At 39.7% G+C, this 15,784-nt stretch overlaps 2 protein-coding genes across 53 annotated transcripts in view; one reads left to right on the plus strand and one right to left on the minus strand.

The window, feature by feature from the left end:
- The window catches only part of LOC144289792 (large ribosomal subunit protein eL27-like), a 238,157-nt gene that overhangs the window by 77,935 nt on the left and 144,438 nt on the right, over window positions 1-15,784 (plus strand). The window lies entirely within an intron of this gene.
- Window positions 1-15,784, minus strand: part of LOC144289788 (uncharacterized) — a 392,823-nt gene that overhangs the window by 21,711 nt on the left and 355,328 nt on the right. For 34 of the 39 annotated variants that reach the window (XR_013357722.1, XR_013357721.1, XR_013357739.1 and 31 more), the window contains 2 exons: window positions 3,331-3,496; window positions 548-1,675 (listed from right to left, as the gene is read on the minus strand). The gene's annotated coding sequence lies outside the window, so the exon portion shown is untranslated. The remainder of the gene's footprint in view (window positions 1-547; window positions 1,676-3,330; window positions 3,497-15,784) is intronic. The other 5 variants (XR_013357716.1, XR_013357718.1, XR_013357723.1 and 2 more) reach the window with 4 other exon arrangements.

Below are 15,784 nucleotides of genomic sequence, written 5' to 3' on the forward strand. Positions count from 1 at the left end.
CATACATTTCCCCAGATGCTGGGATTGGTGGCTGCTGGCCACTCACAGCTGAGTGCCTTTCCAGGAATGTCCATTGGGTCCACATCCAAGACCAGTAGATGCAATGGTGCAGGAGCCCTGCCCCACTGAATTACATTGGGACAGCTTGGAAAGACCATCCTATTTACATTGTTGAGGCCTCTGTGGAGGCTGCATTACACTTCTGCTCTGACTCTTGTCCTTGCCCCCATAGGAATTGATCATGAGAGCCTCCCCAGTAAAGTTCTTGCACATAAAGCTCTATCCCACAGTTTGCTTCCTAAGGAACATGGATGAAGACAATAATAAAACCAGACAAGGATGGTATGAGAAAGGAAAATTATAGGCCCAGCTTCAAAAATAAATTATGATGAAGTAGATTTTTCTCAGGACTCTATATAACATTTGAAATCTGATAATGTACTTAACTGCAAAAGCAAATTAAAGAGGACTATATGATTGTCTCACTAGCAGAAAAAGAATTCATATAATTCAACTCCAACTAATGACAATTTAAAAAAATTCTTACTTGAGTCTCATCAAGAGAAAAATCTTCAGAAAATTCCAGTTGAGAGGCATCCTGTAATACACCTAACCAGTTGTTCTCAAAACTGTCAAGGTCATCAAAAACAAAGAAAGTCTAAGAAACTGTTGTAGCCAAAAAAGAGCCTAAAGAAGCATGAAGACTTTTTAACATGTGGTACAATGAGTGGGACAGAAAAAGAACTTACATAAAAATTAAGGAAATCTAAATAAACTGTAGGTCTTAATTAATAATAAAGTATCAATACTGATACTAGTATGTGTGTGTATCATAATAGTATCTAGTATGTGTCATACTAACAAATGTGTCATACTAGTATAATATGTTAATAATAGGGTAAGTTGGCTTTAGTTACATGGGAATTTTCTATACTATCTTCTTAATTTCTAAATTAGATCTCATAAGTCTAAAACTGTTGTAATAAAGTCTATTTAAAAAAAAAAAAAGCTTGGAGGAAAGTGTACCCATATCAATGGCTGATATCTCTGACTTATTATAAAGATAGGATAATGTTTATAAAATGCTTAGCACAGAAACTGGTATACAGTAATTCTTTAATAATCATTACCTATTGTTATATTGTTAATGATTCAAATATCTTCTTTATACATTTCTGTATTACAAATTCTATCATAAGCACATTTACTTACATTATTAGATGTTTCTTTTTCAAAGAAAGAACAAACTTCTAGGACACTATCTGATATGCTATAAACTGAGGATGAGGCAACTCAATGGCAAGTACAACAGCTCATCAAAATCTCACTTTGCTCCTCAATTCTGGAAGCTGACATCTTTGCAAATAACAATGAAAAGATTTGCTTTTATGTTGAGTGGTCCAAAAAGGTCTACCCCTTCTTGAACTGACTCTCCATCTGAAGGACTTCTGAGGAATGCATTCTCTCCAGGGGCCAGCATGGAGGTTCATTTTGTCCCTAAGATTGACACCAAGGAGAAGGAGCATCCCTCTTCCTATAAGAGAAGGCAAGGTTGACCTGTGGACAAGGGTGCTGGCCACCATCTTCATAAAATCAGACAGTGTGTCCTCCAAGACTTGAGGATGAAGGGTTGCACTTGGGCTTCAGAAGAGAAAAAAATACCTGGATCAGACACCTGTTTGGAAATTATAAAGTGATAAATAAAGGAATACCTGGTTGCTCTAAGGGTCCATTTGAGGCTGAAAAAGGAAAGGGAACTAAAGTCACAACAGGTAGTTTAGGCTGGGGCACTGTGGGACCTGGTAAACAGGAGTAGAAGAATCTATACTCTTTCAATAGTAGCTACATAGTAGGCTCTGGAGAAAAACCCATTTAAGTCTTAAAGTCTTAGTTGTGATTTTCTTTATGCACAAAATCTAATATGATCATCTCATTCTGAATAGTTAATACCTCTTTCTCTTGGCAGCAACAGAATTGAAAGTTCTCAAGGCACTTGCCATAGAATATATTAAGCATTCAAGACAGATGCATTGGTAATTCTACTCAAGGTACATAATTATCACAGGGGAATTATTTTATAAAGCATGGATGTCAGGAAATATATTTTTGAGTTAGAATTGAGTATGAAAATCTTCAGGTTAAAACATAGTGCTGTATTATTTAGTGCCTTCCATTTTTAGAGAGTAAAAAATGTAGTTATTTAGACTTTTGACAGTGTGGATGTACTTTAAAATGACTGTGACAATGAATTTTATTCTAGAATTATCTTTGATACCAAAAAAAGAAACACACATTTGGGTTACTTACATATTTGTAGACATAGCAAATTATATGATTTCTTCATCCTAGTTAAGTCAATCTCAGTCATGGTACACATTATGCATTTGAGGGGTGGTTTCTCTCTTCAAGTACTTATTATGAGGTTAGCTCATCCTTCTGGCCAAAATCATTTTATGAGCTTCCTCTAAACAAAGTGTTATTTTGCCAGGTCAGTCATAGGCCACTGCTTGGTTATAGCTTAGGTGGGGAGGTGGCAATTACTTCTCTGACCAGGCCTATGACCATATCAGTATATTACAGTATATATATCAGTATATTATCAGTATATTACAGACACCATATATACTAGATCAATAGGGGGGTGATTTTTTCTTGCCAATGGACATTGAACCACGTCTAGAGACATTTACAGTTGTTGCCATGGGAGGTGGGGATGCTAATAGCATCTAGGGATGCTGCTAAACATCCTACCATGTACAGAATAGTCCACAACAAAAAATTAATCTACAGCAAAGAATGCTCTGGCCAATAGTGCAAAGGTCAAGAAACTCTTCTAGAAGGAAAACATGACACAGTCAGTTAAAATTTCTTTTTGTTAGCATATACAGAGAATACTTTTAAATTTAAGGTTCAAGTTATAAAATCCCATTCTCAGAGACTCCATGACAGATTAAATCTGTGGGAGGAATTTTCTTAATGTATTTATCATGTCCATGATTTTTGGTCATGGCATGGGGCCAACCCTAGAATCAGTTGCCACAGAGCAAGACCCTCACTTTTTGGCCCTCCATCTCTTTTTCCCATTGGCACTTTTGTCTATTTAACACAGCTTTGTCCAAAACAATTTTTTGGGATTATGAAAATATTCTCTATGTGGCTCTCTAATATGGAAACTACTAGCTACAAGTGGCTAGTGTGTACTTGAAATGTCACGAGTGTGTCTATGGAACTAATTTTTAAAATTTTACTATAATAAACTTAAATATAAATGCAAATAGCCACGTGTGGCTAGCACAGCAGGCAGTGCAGATTTCACGTCCTTATACTCACCTCCCCAGGTCAGATTTCCTTTTGGGTCTCACATCAGGCATAGATTGTCATCATTTTCAGCTTCTTCACATTTTGCTTCTGAATATTTGGAGTGGGATATTTGGATCCTGAAAGGGAAGGTAGGCAAAGAGGTTCCCATGTGACTTGGTCTCCAAAGAAATAACATCTGGAAAAAGAAATCAGATAGTTTAAACTCCAAATGTTAGGCTCTTTTTTTTTTTTTTTTTGGTTCTCAAATGCCTATATATATTGATTGTATTATATATATAATTAACATACTGTGTTATATTAGTTTAGAGTGTGTAACACAATGATTCCACAATTCTATACATTACTTAGAGCTCACCGTAAATATAGTCATCTGTCACCAAACAACATTATTGCAATCTTATTGGCCATGTTCCTAATGTTGTATTTTCATACAGCATTTCATACAATGTGACTTATTCATTGTATAACTGGAAATTTGTACCTCTTAATCCCCTTTATATATTTCCCCCATCCTCCTACTCACCTTCTCTCTGGCAACCACCAGTTTGTTCTCTGTATTTAAAAGTCTGTTGTTTGTCCTCTTTTCCTTTGTTTCTTAAATTCCACTTATGAGTGAAATAATATGGCATTTGTCTTTCTCTGACATATTTCACTTAGCATTATCCTCCCTAGGTCCACACATGTTTATACAAATGGCAAAAATTTCATTCTTTCTCATCGCTAATATTCATCCATATTCTTCATTCATTCATCTATGAAAGGATACTTGGGCTGCTTCCATTCCTTTGTTATTATAAATAATGCTGCAATAAACATAGGGTGCATATAGGGGAGGAGATTGGGGTCTGAAGTAACTGATAATGTACATTAAGAAGGGCACATGATATAATGAGCATTGAGTATTATATAAGATTGATGAATCACTGAACTCTACCTCTGCAACTGATAATATATGTTAATTAATTGAATTTAAATTAAAAAAATTAAAGTAGAAAAATGATATAATCACTAATTCCATTACTGGGTGCTTACCCAAAGAAATGAGAATACTAATTGAAGAAGCTATATGCAGCATTACTTATAATAGGCTCTTTCAGTCTACAAATCTATACAATATAAAGGCTGGTCTCCTATATATCCTTTTCCTGAAAGAATGCCTCTCTCTGTCCTAGATTTAAGTGATTGCATACATTTCCTTCTATTTATAGCAATGAAACCTTTTTCTTAAAGAGAAGAGTAGGCCTTTCAAGGACAAGAGATTGTCATTCCAACAGAATTAATAAGGGTATTATGTTTTTCCTTCCCTTGCCCCCATGAAATTTCTTTTGTTTTTGAATCTACCTCCACTCCTCCCCATCTGCCTGTTCATCTTTTTCTTCTTTTCACTCCTCACTTGTCTTCCTCACATGTCTTCCCCCTTCATCCCTCTCCCCACCTATCTCTTGGATTACAAACCCTCTACAAAATGGCCCATGATTATTTCTTCCAACTTAACAAAGGAACTCATTAAATAGTTGTTGGGATTCCATGTCTATGCCTAACTGGCCACCTGAAAAAAATCTTTTTAAATGATTGTGCCATCTCCTTTCTCAGGATAAGATACATATTTGGTTATCTGGAGTATTAGCTTAGGCCCTCTGAAAAGCAGGCAGCAGGACAGGATTAGATGGGCAAGCACTATAATGGGGGAAATACTTATGAAGGAAGGAGCTAGAGGAATCAGGGGAGACTGCATGCAATCTGACCCTATGAGAAAAGAGGGAAGGCAGGAAGCCTACATAGGAAGTGCAGTGCTCTTCAGTGTGGTTGACGGGGGATCCTCCAGGCACAGGTACACCCAACAGAAAAGCTCCTATCTCCCAGGAAAAGATCTGCCTCCGTGTCTTGGCTGTGTTCAGTCACTGGCTGGAAGCGAATGGGAAGAATGGCCTCAGCGCAAAGCATGGTAGGTCAAATTTCCAGTGCTAGGTCCCAGGACCAATTGCGTTCCCTGAAATAGATCTGAGAGGTGAATTTTCATGGCCAGCACATCTAGATCATAGTTAAATGTTTCCAGGCTTGGTGAGAAAGGACCAGACCCCTTATGTCATGCCCCATGACTGACCTGGTCAAATAGTAGTTTGTTTAAAGGAGCTTATAGAATATTTTGCTCAGCCTCCTTTCTATAAGTCACACTACTACTGCAATGTCCTCCTAATCCTTAAGCTCTTCTCACACATGTGCTCCTTCTGCCTGGAGTGAGTCTTCTCCAACAATTCCCCCAAATCAATTCCTTCAAGTTTCAACTTAACTGCCTTTCCATAGGAGGGTATTCTTGCCTTCTGGACTAATACAGATGCCCTCATATCTCTCTGGAATTCAAGCTGTAACAGCCCTCCTTTCAGATTCTTAGTACTCTTTAATATTGTCTTTTTTGTCTATTAAACATGTGACCGATGAAGAGATAGGCTGTATCTTTCTCATTTACCAGAGCCAGACATAAAGCCAGTTAATATTTCTTTGAATAAATTCTTTATGCCAGATATGCTAAAATAAAATGATGAATAATGAAGTCCTTACTTTCAATATGCTTAAAATCTAGGATGGGCTTCTCAGCAGAAATAGCATAACAATATTGGAATTAGTGAAATATCTGAAATAAAGGGCTTTTTAGGAGACTGGAAGCTTCAATTTTCTAAGTCAAGGATCAATTGCCAGAGGATGTTAAATTAAAGTCCCACCAAGCCTACTTTAATAATAGATAAGACTAATGTTGATGAATGCTCTGTCTGCATGTAAATGAATACTCCTAGGAAGAGTTTTAAATGATATCTAGGAAATGGACCTTAGTTTACAACCTTCTAATTTGGCATTTACAGTCATTTTACCAGCCTTAGAATGAAGCTTATCTATGAGTTCTCTATGAAGGAAAGTTTTACTGCTCCAATGAACTTAGGTGTATGTGATGGTGGGATGTTTATGATTTGTAGAATTTCTGTCTGACCAGTATGTTTTCTCATATGTCTATCTCCTGGAATCTAACCTTCCTTTTACTAATGGTAACCTATCCCATTTCGTTCTCATAGGGATGACTTGACTTTTACCACTACAAGGATTGGCAAATGATACTATATTTTTGTTTAGTATTAATGGACTCACTACATTTCAGGCACTGTTCCAGTCACTTGGTATGTACTAATCTTCTGATTCTTACAAGGACAGCATGAGGCAGGTACTTTTATTATTATCCTTATTTTATAGACAAGAAACCTGAGGTTCAGAGAACTTAAAGAACTTGTCCAGGGACGCCTGGGTGGCTCAGCAGTTAAGCGTCTGCCTTCCGGCTCAGGGCGTGATGCTGGAGTCCTAGGGATCGGTCCCACATCAGGCTCCCCGCGTGGAGCCTGCTTCTTCCTCTGCCTATGTCTCTGTTTCTCTGTGTGTGTGTGTCTCTCATGAATAAATAAATAAAATCTTTAAAAAAAAATAAAAGAATTTGTCCAGCCGTGGTGGGTGACAGAGGTAGGATCTGAACTCAGGTTGGCTGGCACAGTGTCACCCTGCACTATTGTGCCTTATATTCTCTAAGCTACCACATCAGAACACTCTGTCCCTAAGCAACCATGGTTAGTTCAAAGATGGAGAGGTGGCGCAAGTTAACCCAATCAGACTTTTCTGGGAATTTTGCTGAAGCCAGTGGGAAAAAAATGGTACCATAGTTTCTTAAGGATCTTTAGTTGTAAGAATGATGTCAGCCCCAAGAATCTATTTGTCACCAAAGGAGAGAGCTCACCTCAGAGGACACAGCCAAGTGAGGAAAAGAGAGCTGAGGACAGAGAAGTGGTAACTGATACCTATAACTAACTATTATCAATATTTTCAAATATACATAAAAGTAGAGAGGTCAGCATAATGAACTTCCCACTTTGACTTATGCCTATCATGTGGGCTTAGCAATTATCTACATTTCAGCAATATAGCCATACCTCAGAGATATCATGAGTTCAGTTCCAGACCACTGCAATAAAACACATGTCAGAATAAAGTGAATATTGCAATAAGGTGAGTCAGACGACACTGTGCTGTAGTCTTTTAATGCTGATGGCTGCTGGCTGATTGGAGTGGTGGTTCCTGAAAGCTGGGGTGGCTACGGCAATTTCTTAAAATAAGACAATAATGAAATTTGCCACATCGATTGACTCTCACAAATTTCTCTGTAGCATGCAATAGCATTTTGCTCACAACAGGACTTTTTTTTTTTTTTTCCAAACTTGAGTCAGTCCTCTCAAAACCTGCTGCTGCTCTGTCAACTAAGTAGATGTAATATTGTAAATGCTTAGTTGTCATGTCAGCAATTTTCATAGCATTTTCACCATGAATAGATCCCATCTCAAGAAACCACTCTCTTGGTCATCCATGAGAAGCAACTCTTTATTCATTCAAGTTTTATCATAAGATTTCAGCAATTCACTTCCATCTGCAGGTTCCACTTCTAATTCTAGTTCTCTTGCTGTTTCTACCACATCTGCAATTCCTTCTCTGAAGTCTTGAACCCCTCAAAGTCCTCTATGGTGTCTGAAATCAGCTTCTTCCAAACTCCTGTTAATATTGATATTTGGCCTCTTTCCATGAATCACAAATATTCTTAATGGCATCTAGAATGGCAAATCCTTTCCCAAAGGTTTGTAATGTACTTTACCAGATCCATCAGAGGAATCACTATCTATGGCAGCTACAGCCTTACAAAATGTGTTTCTTAAATAATAAGGCTTAAAATTTCAAATTACTCCTTGATTCATGGGCTGCAGAATGGATGTTGTGTTAGCAGGCATGAAAACAACATTAATCACATTGTCCATCTCCATCAGAGCTCTTGCATGTCAAGGTGCATTGTCAATCAGCAGTAACATTTTGAAAGGAATCTTTTTTTTCTGAGCAATAGCTTTCAACAATGGGCTTAAACTGTTCAGTAAACCATGTTGTAAACAGATGTGCTGTCATCCAGACTTTGTTGTTTCATTTATAGAGCAAAGACAGAGTAGATTTGGCATAATTCTTCATGTCCTAGGATATTTGAAATGGTAAGTGAACATTGGCTTTAACTTCAAGTAATCAGCTGCATTAGACCCTAACAAGAGAGTCAGTTTGTCCTATGAAGCTTTGAAGCCACGCATTGACTTCTCTTCTCTAGCTATGAAAGCCCTAGATGGCACCTACTTCCAATAGAAGACTGTTTCATCTACATTGAAAATATGTTGAGGGAGGGGCAAGATCACAGAAGAGTAGGGTCCCCAAGTCGCCTGTCCCCACTAAATTACCTAGATAACCTTCAAATCATCCTGAAAATCTACGAATTCAGTCTGAGATTTAAAGAGAGACCAGCTGGAATGCTACAGTGAGAAGAGTTCGCGCTTCTATCAAGGTAGGAAGACGGGGAAAAAGAAATAAAGAAACAAAAGGTCTCCAAGGGGGAGGGGCCCCGCGCTGAGGCCGGGGCGAGTGTCCCCAGGACAGGAGAGCCCCGTCCCGGAGACGCAGGAGCGGCACCAACCTTCCCGGGGGAAAGGGGCTCGCAGGGAGTTGGAGCAGGACCCAGGAGGGCGGGGATGCCCTCGGGCTCCCTGGGACAGTAACAGCCCTGGGCTCCAGGAGAGTGCACCGAGCTCCCTAAGGGCTGCAGCGCGCACGGCGGGACCCGGAGCAGCTCGGAGGGGCTCGGGGGCGGCTCCGCGGAGGGGGCTGCGGGGAGGGAGCTGGAATCCAACAGCGCAGGCCCCGGACAACAGGGCGCCGGGACACAGCCCAGGATCCGGCCTTCCCCCGGGACAGGCAGAGGCCGGGAGGGCCCAGGACAGCGAGGACGCTCCTGCCCCAGCTGAGCAGATCAGCGGCCCCGCCCGGACCCTCCAGGCCCTGCAGACAGAGAGCTCCGGGGTTACTGCGGGAGCTGACTCCAGGGCTCCAGAGCTGGCCCCGCCACTGCGGTTGTTCCTCCTGGGGCCTCACGGGGTAAACACCCCCCACTGAGCCCTGCACCAGGCAGGGGCTGAGCAGCTCCCCCAAGTGCACACACCTGAAAATCAGCACAAGAGGCCCCTCCCCCAGAAGACCAGCTAGACGGACAAGTTCCAGGGGAAGCCAAGGGACTTGAAGTATACAGAATCAGAAGATACTCCCCCGTGGGTTTTTCTTTTCTTTTCTTTTTTTTTCTTTTTGATTTCTGTTTGCTTCCCCACCCTTTTTTTCCCCTTTCTTTTTCTTTTTTTTTTTCCCTTTCTTTTTCTTCTCTTTTTTTCTTCCTTTTTTCTTTTTCTCTTTTCTTTCCTTCTTTCTCTCTCTTTTTCTCCTTTCCCCAATACAACTTGCTTTTGGCCACTCTGCACTGAGCAAAATGACTAGAAGGAAAACCTCACCTCAAAAGAAAGAAACAGAAACAGTCCTCTCTCCCACAGAGTTACAAAATCTTGATTACAATTCAATGTCAGAAAGCCAATTCAGAAGCACTATTATACAGCTACTGGTGGCTCTGAAAAAAAGCATAAAGGATTCAAGAGACTTCATGACTGCAGAATTTAGATCCAATCAGGCAGAAATTAAAAATCAATTGAATGAGATGCAATCCAAACTAGAAGTCCTAACGACGAGGGTTAACGAGGTGGAAGAACGAGTGAGTGACATAGAAGACAAGTTGATGGCAAAGAGGGAAACTGAGGAAAAAAGAGACAAACAATTAAAAGACCATGAGGATAGATTAAGGGAAATAAACGACAGCCTGAGGAAGAAAAACCTACGTTTAATTGGGGTTCCCGAGGGTGCCGAAAGGGCCAGAGGGCCAGAATATGTATTTGAATAAATCCTAGCTGAAAACTTTCCTAATCTGGGAAGGGAAACAGGCATTCAGATCCAGGAAATAGAGAGATCTCCCCCTAAAATCAATAAAAACCGTTCAACACCTCGACGTCTAATATTTAAGCATGCAAATTCCAAAGATAAAGAGAAGATCCTTAAAGCAGCAAGAGACAAGAAATCCCTGACTTTTATGGGGAGGAGTATTAGGGTAACAGCAGACCTCTCCACAGTGACCTGGCAGGCCAGAAAGGGCTGGCAGGATATACTCAGGGTCCTGAATGAAAAGAACATGCAACCAAGAATACTGTATCCAGCAAGGCTCTCATTCAAAATGGAAGGAGAGATAAAGAGCTTCTAAGACAGGCAGGAACTGAAAGAATATGTGACCTCCAAACCAGCTCTGCAAGAAATTTTAAGGGGGACTCTTAAAATTCCCCTTTAAGAAGAAGTGCAGTGGAACAATCCACAAAAACAAGGACTGAATAGATATCATGATGACCCTAAACTCATATCTGTCGATAGTAACTCTGAACATGAACGGGCTTAATGACCCCATCAAAAGGCACAGGGCTTCAGACTGGATAAAACAGCAGGACCCATCTATTTGCTGTCTACAAGAGACTGATTTTAGACAGAAGGACACCTACAGCCTGAAAATAAAAGGTTGGAGAACCATTTACCATTCGAATGGTCCTCAAAAGAAAGCAGGGGCAGCCATCCTTATATCAGATAGCCTAAAATTTACCCCGAAGACTGTAGTGAGAGATGAAGAGAGACACTATATCATACTTAAAGGATCTATCCAACAACAGGACTTAACAATACTCAATATGTATGCCCTGAATGTGGGAGCTCCCAAATATTTAAATCCATTAATAACCAAAGTGAAGAAATACTTAGATAATAATACACTTATACTTGGTGACTTCAATCTAGCTCTTTCTATACTAGATAGGTCTTCTAAGCACAACATCTCCAAAGAAACGAGAGCTTTAAACGATACACTGGACCAGATGGATTTCACAGATATCTACAGAACTTTACATCCAAACTCAACTGAATACACATTCTTCTCAAGTGCACATGGAACTTTCTCCAGAATAGACCACATACTGGGTCACAAATCGGGTCTGAACCGATACCAAAAGATTGGGATCGTCCCCTGCATATTCTCAGACCATAATGCCTTGAAATTAGAACTAAATCACAACAAGAAGTTTGGAAGGACCTCAAACACGTGCAGGTTAAGGACCATCCTGCTAAAAGATGAAAGGGTCAACCAGGAAATTAAGGAAGAATTAAAAAGATTCATGGAAACTAATGAGAATGAAGATACTACCATTCAAAATCTTTGGGATGCAGCAAAAGCAGTCCTAAGGGGGAAATACATCGCAATACAAGCATCCATTCAAAAACTGGAAAGAACTCAAATACAAAAGCTAACCTTACACATAAAGGAGCTAGAGAAAAAATGGCAGATAGATCCTACACCCAGCAGAAGAAGAGAGTTAATAAAGATTCGAGCAGAACTCAACGAAATCGAGACTAGAAGAACTGTGGAACAGATCAACAAAACCAGGAGTTGGTTCTTTGAAAGAATTAATAAGATACATAAACCATTAGCCAGTCTTATTAAAAAGAAGAGAGAGAAGACTCAAATTAATAAAATAATGAATGAGAAGGGGGAGATCACTACCAACACCAAGGAAATACAAACGATTTTAAAAACATATTATGAACAGCTATACGCCAATAAATTAGGCAATCTAGAAGAAATGGATGCATTCCTGGAAAGCCACAAACTACCAAAACTGGAACAGGAAGAAATAGAAAACCTGAACAGGCCAACAACCAGGGAGGAAATTGAAGCAGTCATCAAAAACCTCCCAAGACACAAGAGTCCAGGGCCAGATGGCTTCCCAGGGGAATTCTATCAAACGTTTAAAGAAGAAACCATACCTATTCTACTAAAGCTGTTTGGAAAGATAGAAAGAGATGGAGTACTTCCAAATTCATTCTATGAGGCCAGCATCACCTTAATTCCAAAACCAGACAAAGACCCCACCAAAAAGGAGAATTACAGACCAATATCCCTGATGAACATGGATGCAAAAATTCTCAACAAGATACTAGCCAATAGGATCCAATAGCACATTAAGAAAATTATTCACCATGACCAAGTAGGATTTATCCCTGGGACACAAGGCTGGTTCAACACTCGTGAAACAATCAATGTGATTCATCATATCAGCAAGAGAAAAACCAAGAACCATATGATCCTCTCATTAGATGCAGAGAAAGCTTTTGACAAAATACAGCATCCATTCCTGATCAAAACTCTTCAGAGCGTAGGGATAGAGGGAACATTCCTCAACATGTTAAAAGCCATCTACAAAAAGCCCACAGCAAATATCATTCTCACTGGGGAAGCACTGGGAGCCTTTCCCCTAAGATCAGGAACAAGACAGGGATGTCCACTCTCACCACTACTATTCAACATAGTACTGGAAGTCCTAGCCTCAGCAATCAGACATCAAAAAGACATTAAAGGCATTCAAATTGGCAAAGAAGGAGTCAAACTCTCCCTCTTTGCCGATGACATGATACTCTACATAGAAAACCCAAAAGCCTCCACCCCAAGATTGCTAGAACTCATACAGCAATTTGGTAGCGTGGCAGGATACAAAATCAATGCCCAGAAATCAATGGCATTTCTATACACTAACAATGAGACTGAAGAAAGAGAAATTAAGGAGTCAATCCCATTTACAATTGCACCCAAAAGCATAAGATACCTAGGAATAAACCTAACCAAAGAGGTAAAGGATCTATACCCTAAAAACTATAGAACACTTCTGAAAGAAATTGAGGAAGACACAAAGAGATGGTAAAATATTCCATGCTCATGGATTGGCAGAATTAATATTGTGAAAATGTCAATGTTATCCAGGGCAATTTACATGTTTAATGCAATCCCTATCAAAATACCATGGACTTTCTTCAGAGAGTGAGAACAAATTATTTTAAGATTTGTGTGGAATCAGAAAAGAATAGCCAGGGGAATTTTAAAAAAGAAAACCATATCTGGGGGCATCACAACGCCAGATTTCAGGTTATACTACAAAGCTGTGGTCATCAAGACAGTGTGGTACTGGCACAAAAACAGACACATAGATCAGTGGAACAGAATAGAGAATCCAGAAGTGGACCCTGAACTTTATGGGCAACTAATATTCGATAAAGGAGGAAAGACTATCCATTGGAAGAAAGTCTCTTCAATAAATGGTGCTGGGAAAATTGGACATCCACATGCAGAAGAATGAAACTAGACCACTCTCTTTCACCATACACAAAGATAGACTCAAAATGGATGAAAGATCTAAATGTGAGACAAGAGTCCATCAAAATGCTAGAGGCAACACCCTTTTTGAACTCAGCCACAGTAACTTCTTGCAAGATTCATCCACGAAGGCAAAAGAAACAAAAGCAAAAATGAACTACTGGGACTTCATCAAGATAAGAAGCTTTTACACAGCAAAGGATACAGTCAACAAAACTAAAAGACAACCTACAGAATGGGAGAAGGTATTTGCAAATGACGTATCAGATAAAGGGCTAGTTTCCAAGATCTATAAAGAACTTATTAAACTCAACACCAAAGAAACAAACAATCTAATCATGAAATGGGCAAAAGACATGAACAGAAATCTCACAGACGAAGACATAGACATGGCCAACACGCACATGAGAAAATGCTCTGCATCACTTGCCATCAGGGAAATACAAATCCAAACCACAATGAGATACCACCTCACACCAGTGAGAATGGGGAAAATTAACAAGGCAGGAAACCACAAATGTCGGAGAGGATGCAGAGAAAAGGGAACCCTCTTACACTGTTGGTGGGAATGTGAACTGGTGCAGCCACTCTGGAAAACTGTGTGGAGGTTCCTCAAAGAGTTAAAAATAGATCTGCCCTACGACCCAGCAATTGCACTGCTGGGGATTTACCCCAAAGATTCAGATGCAATGAATCGCCGGGACACCTGCACCCTGATGTTTCTAGCAGCAATGTCCACAATAGCCAAACTGTGGAAGGAGCCTCGGTGTCCTTCGAAAGATGAATGGATAAAAAAGATGTGGTTTATGTATACAATGGAATATTACTCAGCCATTATAAATGACAAATACCCAGCATTTGCTTCAATGTGGATGGAACTGGAGGGTATTATGCTGAGTGAAGTAAGTCAATCGGAGAAGGACAAACATTATATGTTCTCATTCATGTGGGGAATATAAATAATAGTGAAAGGGAATAGAAGGGAAGGGAGAAGAAATGTGAGGGAAATATCAGAAAGGGAGACAGAACGTAAAGACTCTTAACTCTGGGAAACGAACTAGGGGTGGTGGAAGGGGAGGAGGGCGGGGGGTGGGGGTGAATGGGTGACGGGCACTGAGGGGGGCACTTGACGGGATGAGCACTGGGTGTTATTCTGTATGTTGGCAAATTGAACACCAATAAAAAATAAATTTATTATTAAAAAAATATGTTGTTTAGTTTAGCCACCTTCATGAATTCTCTTCTCTAGATCTGCTGGATAACTTGCTGCTGCTTCTGTATCAGCACTTGCTGCTTCACTTTGTACTTGTATGTTACTTTCCTGAAACCTTATGAGCCACCTGTGCTAGCTTTAAACTTTTCTTCTGTAGCTTCCTCATTTCTCGCAGCCTTCAGAGAATTAAAGAGAGTTGGCACTTGTTATGGATAGGCTCTGGCTTAAGGGAATGTTGGGGCTGGCTTAATCTTCTATCCAGACCACTACCACTTTCTCCATATTTGCAATAAGGCTCTTTGACTTTCTTATTATTGATGCATTCACTGGAGTAGCACTTTTAATTTCTTCCAAGAACTCTTCCTTTGCATTCACAACTTGGCTGATTGGTGCAAGAGGCCTACCTCAGCTTTTGACATGACTTCCTCACTAAGCTTAATCAATTTTAGCTCTTGATTTAAAATGAGAGACATGTGACTCTTCCTTTCACTTGAACAGTTAGAGGCCATTGTAGGGTTATGAATTGGTCTAATTTCAATATTTTTGTGTATCTTACAGAATAAGGAAGTCTGAAGAGAGAGAAAGAGAAAGACAGGGGAATGGCAGATCAGTGGTATAGTCAGAAGACACACATTTGTAGATTAAGTTCACCATCTCAGATGGACACAGTTTGTGGTACCCCAAACAATTACAATAGTAACATCAAAGGTTGCTGGTCACAGATCACCATAACAAATATAGTAACGAAATCTTTGAAATGTTTATGAAAACTATCAAATTATGACACAGAGACACAAAGTGAGAAAGTGTCTTAGACATCATTTAATTTCCCCATAATTACTATATGTTGTATTTCGAACAGAGGGGTTTTTTAAAGCATAACTACAGTGCTATTAACACACATAGAAAAATTAATAATAATTCCATTATCCTAATTTTATCTTGCCGCAAGCCTATCAGTTCCCTTTTCTGTTTAAGGCAGTGTAAGTTGAAGTTTCTGTCACTTGTAACCAAAGTAGTGTGCTGAATAAAACACCACATGAAGAGTTTGAATTATTTAGCAGTAGCACATGGTTTTTTCA

Source organism: Canis aureus, chromosome 19, assembly GCF_053574225.1.
Source record: "Canis aureus isolate CA01 chromosome 19, VMU_Caureus_v.1.0, whole genome shotgun sequence".
NCBI lineage: Eukaryota > Metazoa > Chordata > Mammalia > Carnivora > Canidae > Canis > Canis aureus.